Consider the following 9,437-nt stretch of genomic DNA (forward strand, 5'->3'; position numbering starts at 1 on the left):
GCCCTGGTTAGACCCCAGTCACAGAGTCATAACGGCACAGAAGGAGGCCATTCAGCCCATCGAGTCCCTGCCGGCTCTCTGTATACAATCCAGTCAGTCCCATTCCCCCGCTCTATCCCCGTAGCCCTGCAAGTTTATTTCCCTCAAGTGCCTGTCCAGTCTCCCCTTGAAAACATTGAGTGTCTCCGCTTCCACCACTTCCGTCGGCAGCGAGTTCCAGGTCCTCACCACTCGCTGCGTAAAAAAGTTTTTCCTCACATCCCTCCTGTATCTCTTGCCCAAAACCTTAAATCTGTGTCCCTTAGTCCTTGTACCATCAACTAGTGGGAACAGCCTTTCCCCGTCTAGCCTATCCACACCCGTCATAATCTTGTACACCTCTATCAAATCAGCCCTCAACCTCCTTTGCTCTAATAAAAACAAATCCAGCTTCTCCAACCTGTCCTTGTAGCTAAGATCCCCCATCCCCAGAACCATTCTGGTAAATCTCCTCTGCACCCTCTCAAGGGCCTTCACATCCTTCCTAAAGTGTGGTGACCAGAACTGGACGCAATACTCCAGTTGTGGCCGAACCAGCGCTTTATAAAGGTTCAGCATAACTTCTCTACTTTTGTACTCAATACCTCTATTTATGAAGCCCAAGATCCCATATGCTTTGTTAACCACTCTCTCAATATGTCCCTCCACCTTCAGGGACCTACGCACATTAACTCCCAGGAACTCCCTGGAGCACTGTGTACAGTTCTGGGCACCGCACCTCAGAAAGGATATACTGGCCTTGGAAGGAGTGCAGCACAGATTCACCAGAATGTTACCCGGGCTCCAAGGGTTAGATTATGAGGAGAGATTACATAAACTAGGCTTGTGTTCCCTGGAATCTAGAAGGTTAAGGAGTGATTGAGGATTTTAGGATTTTGAAAGGAATTGGTAGAGTAGATAGAGAGAAACTTTTTCCGCCGGTGGGGCAGTCGAGGACAAGGGGACATCACCTTTAAATCAGAGCCAGGCCATTCAGGAGAGAAGTTGGGAAACACTTCTTCACACAAAGGGTGGTAGAAGTGTGGAACCCTCTCCCACAGGAAGCAGTCGATGCCAGCTCAATTAATCATTTTAAATCCGAGAGCGATAGATTTTTGCTAGACAAGGGAGCAAAGGGATATGGAGCCAAGGCAGGTGGGTGGAGTTAAGACACAGATCGGCCATGATCTCATTGAATGGTGGAACAGGCTGGAGGGGCTGAATGGCCTCCTCCTGTTCCCATGCTCCTATTTACTCTATCAAAACCCTTCCTGTTTTGAACACCTCTATTAAATCTCCGCTGCACCTTCTCTGCTCCAAGGAGAACAATCCCAGCTTCTCCAGTCTCTCCACGTAACTGAAATCCTCTGTGTATTTGTCGTGGGGCAGCAGGCTATAACAAACAGCTTTCTTAAGAACATAAGAAATAGGAGCAGGAGCAGGCCATTCGGCCCTTCGAGCCTGCTCCGCCATTCAATAAGATCATGGCTGATCTTCTACCTCATCTCCACCTTCCCGCCCGATCCCGATATCCCTCGATTCCCCATGAGTCCAAAAATCTATCGATCTCAGCCTTGATTATACTCAATGACTGAGCCTCCACAGCCCTCTGGGGCAGAGAATTCCAAAGATTCACCACCCTCTGAGTGAAGAAATTTCTCCTCATCTCAGTCCTAAATGGCCGACCCCTTATTCTGAGACTGTGACCCCTGGTTCTAGACCCCCCAGCCAGGGGAAACAGTCTCCCAGCATCTACCCTGTCAAGCCCTGTAAGAATTTGAGATGTTTCAATGAGATCACCTCTCATTCTTCAAAATTCATGGGAATATAGGCCCAGTCTCCTCAATCTCTCCTCATTGGACAATCCCCCCATCCCAGGAATCAGTCTGGTGAACCTTCGTTGCACTCCCTCTAAGGCAAGTATATCCTTCCTTAGGTAAGGAGACCAAAACTGTACACAATACTCCAGGTGTGGTCTCACCAAGGCCCTATATAATTGCGGTAAGACTTTACTCTTATACTCCAATCCTTTTGTAATAAAGACTAACATACCATTTGATTTCCTAATTGCTTGCTGCACCTGCGTGTTAAGATGAGAAATGATAAAGGCAAGAAGTCACTTGTGGGAGTGGTGTACAGGCCCCCTGACAGTAACCACACGGTAGGATGGAGTATAAAGGAAGAAATAATGGGAGCTTGTCAGAAAGGTATGGCAATAATCATGGGGGATTTTAATCTACATATAGACTGGAAAAATCAGATGGGCAAAGGTAACCTAGATGAGGAGTTCATAGAATGTTTTCGGGATAGTTTCTTAGAACAGCACGTTCTGGAACCAACCAGAGAGCAGGCTATACTAGACCTGGTATTGTGCAATGAGATAGGATTAATTAATGACTTCATAGTGAAGGCGCCCCTAGGTAGCAGCGATCATAATATGATTGAATTTTACCTTCAGTTTGAGGGAGAGAAGAATGGGTCCAAGACTAGTATTTTAAACTTAAATAAGGGCAATTAAGAGGGCATGAAAGCAGAGCTAGCTAAAGTGAACAGGCAAATTAGGTTAAGGGATAGGTCAATAGAGTCGCAGTGGCAGACATTTAAGGGGATATTTCAGAATACACAGAATAGATACATTCCAACGAGAAAGAAAATTTCCAAGGGGAGGACCCACCATCCGTGGTTAACTAAAAAAGTTAAAGATAGTATCAAACTTAAAGAAAAAGCATATAATTGTGCAAAGATGGCTGGCAGGTCAGAAGATTGGACAGAATATAAAAAACAGCAAAGAATGACTAAAAGATTAATAAGGAGAGAAAAATGAGAGTACCAGAGAAAGCTAGCTAGAAATATAAACACTGATAGTAAGAGTTTCTATAGATATTTAAAAAAGAAAAGAGTTAACAAAGTGAGCACTGGTCCTATAGAAAGTGAGACTGGGGAATTAATAATGGAAAATAATAATAATAATTCAACTTTATTGTCATTGTACAATGCACAAGTACATGAACAACGAAATGTGATCTTGCAAGCTCCCATGAGTCCAGTACAAATAACATTAACATTAAACGTAAATAGCACCGTCCTGGGAGAAGCAAAGCCGCTGCGTCTGTGCGCGCCGCCATTCCATTTCCACCATTCTTCCTGTCCGACAATCTTCAGCCCAACGCCCGGGCCTGCTCACCAGCCGCCCCTCCCGGGGCCCCTTCCGTGACCTTCTGCACCTGGTCTTCCCTGATGGTCACCCCTCCAGGTACTAACCAGGCCTGGCTCTGCTTAGCTTCCAAGCCTTGCCAGTGACCCTGTCCCTAGTCCCAGGAATAAGGAGATGGCAGTTGAATTGAACAGGTATTTTGCATCGGTCTTCACTATAGAGGATTCAAGTAACATCCCAGAAATAGCTGTAAATCAGGAAATGGAAGGGAGGGAGGAACTCAAGAAAATTACAATCACCAGGGAAGTGGTACTGAGCAAATTGTTGGAGCTGTGGGCTGACAAGTCCCCGGGGCCTGATGGACTTCATCCTAGGGTCTTAAAAGAAGTGGCTAGTGAGATAGTTGATGCGTTGGTTTTAATTTTCCAAAATTCCCTAGATTCGGGGAAGGTTCCATTAGATTGGAAAATAGCGAATGTAACTCCTTTATTCAAAAAGGGAGGGAGACAGAAAGCAGGAAACTACAGGCCAGTTAGCTTAACATCTGTCACAGGGAAGATGATAGAAGCTATTATTAAAGACGTTATAGCAGGGCACTTGGAAAAGTTCAAGGTAATCAGGCAGAGTCAACATGGTTTTGTGAAAGGGAAATCATGTTTAACCAATTTATTGGCGTTCTTTGAGGAAGTAACATGTGCTGTGGATAAAGGGGAACTGGTGGATGTACTGTACTTAGATTTCCAGAAGGCATTTGATAAGGTGCCACATCAAAGGTTATTGTGGAAAATAAAAGCTCATGGTGTAGGGAGTAACATGTTGGCATGGATAGAAGATTGGCTAGCTAATAGGAAACAGAGAGTAGGCATAAATGGGTCATTTTCTGGTTGGCAAGATGTAACGAGTGGTGTGCCACAGGGATCAGTGCTGGGACCTCAACTTTTTACAATTTATATAAATGACTTGGATGAAGGGACCGAAGGCATGGTTGCTAAATTTGCTGATGACACAAAGATAGGTAGGAAAGTAAATTGTGAAGAGGACATAAGGAGACTACAAAGGGATACAGATCAGTTAAGTGAGTGGGCAAATATCTGGCAAATGGAGTATAATGTGGGAAAATGTGAAGTTGTCCATTTTGGCAGGAAGAATAAAAAAGAAGCATATTATCTAAATGGTGAGAGATTGCAGAGCTCTGAGATGCAGAGGGATCTGGGTGTCCTAATGCATGAATCGCAAAAGGTTAGTATTCAGGTACAACAAGTAATCAGGAAAGCTAATAGAATGTTATTATTTATTGCGAGGGGAACTGAATATAAAAGTAGGGAGGTGATGCTTCAGTTATACAGGGCATTGGTGAGACCACATCTGGAGTACTGTGTACAGTATTGGTCTCCTTATTTAAGGAAGGATGTAAATGCATTGGAAGCAGTTCAGAGAAGGTTTACTCGACTAATACCTGGAATGGGCGGGTTGTCTTATGACGAAAGGTTGGACAGGCTAGGCTTGTATCCGCTGGAGTTTAGAAGAGTAAGAGGTGACTTGATTGAAACATATAAGATCCTGAGGGGTTTAGACAGGGTGGATGTGGAGAGGATGTTTCCTCTTGTGGGAGAATCTAGAACTAGGGGTCACTGTTTAAAAATAAGGGGTCGCCCATTTAAGACAGAGATGAGGAGAAATTTTTTCTCAGAAGGTCGTGAGTATTTGGAACTCTCTTCCTCAGAGGGCGGTGGAAGCAGAGTCTTTGAATATTTTTAAGGCAGCGGTCGATAGATTCTTGATAAGCAAGGGGGTGAAAGGTTATCGGGGGTAGGTGGGAATGTGGAGTAATCAGATCAGCCATGATCTTATTGAATGGTGGAGCAGGCTCGAGGGGCCGAGTGGCTGACTCCTGCTCCTAATTTGTATGTTCGTATGTAACCTGTGCAGCAGCTGGGGCCTGAAAATCAGCTTCACTACCCCTGGGCTGGGAAAGGGGGACATGAGGCAACATTCTCCCTCTTACCCCTTTCTACACTCCTTTTACAGGGTTTTAGAAGTGGAGCATTTACAGACAGGAAGCTCAGACCGAACATCACGTCAAGAACAGACAGAGTCACTCGATTCATCAGGACCTGATTCAGTTGTTCCTCCAATCTGCTGGCACACCAGCGAGTTCACACTAATGAGAGACCTTTTAAATGTTCTGAGTGTGGGAAGAGCTTCAAAATCTACAAGTACCTGAAGCAACTCCAGTGGCTACACACTGGGGAGAGCCCGTTCACCGGCCCCGTGTTCCAGAAGGGTTTCACTCAGTCATCCGCTCTGATGATACACCAGCAAGATCACACTAGGGAGAGACCTTTAACCCGCTCCGTGTGTGGGAAGCGATTAATTGCACCCTCCATGCTGCTGAGACACCAGCTTGTCCACACCAATGAGAGACCGTTGACCTGCTCTGTGTTTTTGAAGCGATTCTCTCATTCTGCCACCCTCCTGAGACACCAGCTTGTTCACATTAAATGTTCTGACTGCGGGAAGAGATTTAAAAGGTCCCAGGATCTGAAGAGACACCAGCTGGAGAGAGCAGGAGAGATTCTGTTCACCTGCTCAGTGTGTGGGAAGAGATTCACTCAGTCCTCAAATCTGCTGGCACACAAGCGAGTTCACACTGGGGAGAGGCCGGTGAAACATTCTGACTGGGAAAAGCTTTCAAATGTCCCAGGAGCTGAAGAGACACCAGCTGGAGACAACAGGAAAGAGACCGTTCACCTGTTCCGTGTCTGGGAAGGGATTCACTCAGCCATCAAACCTGTTGAGACACCAGCAATATCACACTGATGAGAGACCATTTAAATGTTCTGACTGTGGGAAGAGCTTTAAAACCTCTGGGGATCTGAAGAAACACCAGTTGGTCCACGCTGATGAGAGACCATTTAAATGCTCTGACTGTGGGATGAGCTTTAAAAGCTCCGGGCATCTGAATGGACACCAGCGTGTTCACACTGGGGCGAGGCCATTCACCTGCTCCGTGTGTGGGAAGGGATTCACTCAGTCATCCCACCTGCTGCAACACCAGCGAGTTCACACCAATGAGAAACCATTTAAATGTTCTGACTGTGGGAAGTGGTTTAAAAGCTCCAGCAATTTGACTACACACCAGCGAGTTCACACTGATGAGAGACCATTTAAATGCTCTGACTGTGGTAAGAGCTTTAAAAGCTCCGGGCATCTGAATGGACACCAGCGTGTTCACACTGGGGAGAGGCCATTCACCTGCTCCGTGTGTGGTAAGGGATTCACTCGGTCATCCCACCTGCTGGAACACCAGCGAGTTCACACTGATGAGAGACCATTTAAATGCTCTGACTGTGGTAAGAGCTTTAAAAGCACCGGGGAGCTGAAGATACACCAGCGAGTTCACACTGGGGAGAGACCATTTAAATGTTCTGACTGTTGTAAGAGCTTTAAAAGCACCGGGGAGCTGAAGATACACCAGCGAGTTCACACTGATGAGAGACCATTTAATTGCTCTGACTGTGGTAAGAGCTTTAAAAGCACCGGGGAGCTGAAGATACACCAGCGAGTTCACACTGATGAGAGACCATTTAAATGCTCTGACTGTGGTAAGAGGTTTAAAAGCACCGGGCATCTGAATGGACACCAGTGTGTTCACACCAGGGAGAGGCCATTCACCTGCTCCGTGTGTGGGAAGGGATTCACTCAGTCATCCCCCCTGCTGGCACACCAGCGAGTTCACACTGATGAGAGACCGTTTAAATGTTCTGACTGTGGGAAAAGGTTTAAAAGGTCCGGAGATCTGAAGGAACACCAGCGTACTCACACTGGGGAGAAGCTGTTCACCTGCTCCGTGTGCGGGAAGGGATTCACTCAGTCATCCAACATGCTGACACACCAGCGAGTTCACACTGATGAGAGACCATTTAAATGATCTGACTGTGCTAAGAGCTTTAAAAGGTCCGGGGAGCTGAAGAGACACCAGCGAGTTCACACTGTTTAGCACAGGGCCCTGCAGACAGCTGGGGTGACATGAACGTGGAATGGATGAATGTTTTATAAATTTTTGTACTGCTGTTTAATCTTTCAATCTGTTGTGCTGATGATTCTCTTCGATTGACTGTTGATGGTGTTACATAGAATGTACAGCACAGAAACAGGCCATTCGGCCCAACTGGTCCATGCCAGTGTTTATGCTCCACACCCACCCTTCTTCAATTAACCCGATCAACATATCCTTCCATTCCTTTCTCCCTCATGTGGCTTCCTCATAAATGCATCTGTGCTGTTCACCTCAACTACTCCCTGTGGTAGCGAGTTCCCCATTCTCACCATTCTCTGGGTAAAGACATTTCTCCTGAATTCATTACTCGATTTATTAGTGACTATTTTAAGTTTGTGGCCTCATAAATATGATGAGATTCTGTTAAGCTGACCAGTATGTTGTTGTACTTTGTCTTTTTCTGATAAATTAAACATTACTGAGCCCTTGTACGCGTGTTATGGGATGAAGTTTTTTTTTATTCGTTCATGGGATGTGGGCGATTATTGCCCATGCCTAATTGCCCTTGAGAAGGTGGTGGTGAGCCGCCTTCTTGAACCACTGCAATCCGTGTGGTGAAGGTACTCCCACAGTGCTGTCAGGGAGGGAGTTCCAGGACTTTGACCCAGCGCCAATGAAGGAATGGCAATATACTTCCAAGTTAGAATGGTGTTTGACTTGGAGTTGGTGGTCATAGAGTCATAGTGTTATACAGCACAGAAAGAGGCCCTTCGGCCCATCGTGTCTACACCGGCCATCAAGCCCTGTCTATTCTAATCCCATTTTCCAGCACTTTGTCTGTAGCCTTGTATGCTATGGCGGTTCAAGTGCTCATCTAAATGCTTCTTGAATGTTGTGAGGGTTCCTGCCTCTACCAACCTTTCAGGCAGTGAGTTCCAGATTCCAACCACCCTCTGGATGAAAAAGTTTTTCCTCAAATCCCCTCTAAACCTCCTGCCCCTACCTTGGTTATTGACCCCTCTACTAAGGGGAAAAGTTCCTTTCTATCTACCCTATCTATGCCCCTCATAATTTTGTACACCTCAATCAGGTCCCCCCTCAGCCTTCTCTGCTCTCAGGAAAACAACCACAGCCTGTCCAGTCTCTCTTCATAGCTGAAGCACTCCAGCCCAGGTAACATCCTGGTGAATCTCCTCTGCACCCTCTCCAATGCAATCACATCCCTCCTATAGTGTGGTGACCAGAACTGCACACAGTATTCAAGCTGTGGCCTAACTCGCGTTTTATACAGCTCCATCATAACCTCCCTGCTCTTATATTCTATGCCTCGGCTAATGAAGGCAAGTATCCCATATGCCTTTTTAACCACCTTATCTACCTGTCCTGCTGCCTTCAGGGATATATGTATTCTATCAGGTGTTCCCCTGCACCTGCTGCCCTTGTCCTTGTAGGTAGAAGAGGTTGCGGGTTTGGGAGGTGCTGCCGAAGAAGCCTTGGCGAGTTGCTGCTGTGCATCTTGTAGATGGTACACACTGCAGCCACGGTACGCCAGTGGTGGAGGGAGTGAATGTTTAAGGTGGTGGATGGGATGCCAATCAAGCGGGCTGCTTTGTCTTGGGTGGTGTCGAGCTTCTTGAGTGTTGTTGGAGCTGCACTCAACCAGACAAGTGGAGAGTATTCCATCACACTCCTGACGTGTGCCTTGTAGATGGTGGAAAGGCTTTGCGGAGTCAGGAGGTGAGACACTCGCCATGAATACCCAGCCTCTGACCTGCTCTTGTTGCCACAGTATTTATGTGGTTGGTCCAGTTAAGTTTATGGTCAATGGTGACCCCCAGGAAGTTGGTGGTGGGGGATTCAGCAATGGTAATGCCGTTGAATGTCAAGGGGCGGTGGTTAGACGCTTGCTTGTCAGTGATAGTCATTGCCTGGCACTTGTGGGGTGCGAATGTTACCTGCCACTTATCAGCCCAAGTGTTGTGTCTCAAGGGGTTTTATACCCTTATCTATATAACAATTAAGAAGGACTCTGGGGTAGAGAGTTTAGTTAATGGCCATTTTATTTACAATGTGCTTCTTCACTCTATGCACTACATTTCCCATAGTGCATTGCAAATCACCACTACGGTATCCCATGTGGGACAATTCTAATACACATTCAAAATACACAACATATTTCCTCCCCCTTAAAATAGAATGTCCACAAAACAGAATAACTGAAAATGACTATAACTTTGGAAGAGAGGGTAGACTGCCTCTACATTC

The 9,437-nt window shown here is 46.2% G+C and overlaps 1 pseudogene; it reads left to right on the forward strand.

The window, feature by feature from the left end:
- Positions 1–5,603: 5,603 nt before the first annotated feature.
- On the forward strand, positions 5,604–7,629 carry LOC147084001 (uncharacterized; annotated as a pseudogene).
- The last annotated feature ends 1,808 nt before the right edge of the window (positions 7,630–9,437 follow it).

The sequence above is a fragment of the Somniosus microcephalus genome, unplaced genomic scaffold (assembly GCF_052327205.1).
Source record: "Somniosus microcephalus isolate GS21.2 unplaced genomic scaffold, FLI_Smic_1.0 scaffold7, whole genome shotgun sequence".
NCBI classification, from domain to species: Eukaryota; Metazoa; Chordata; class Chondrichthyes; order Squaliformes; family Somniosidae; genus Somniosus; species Somniosus microcephalus.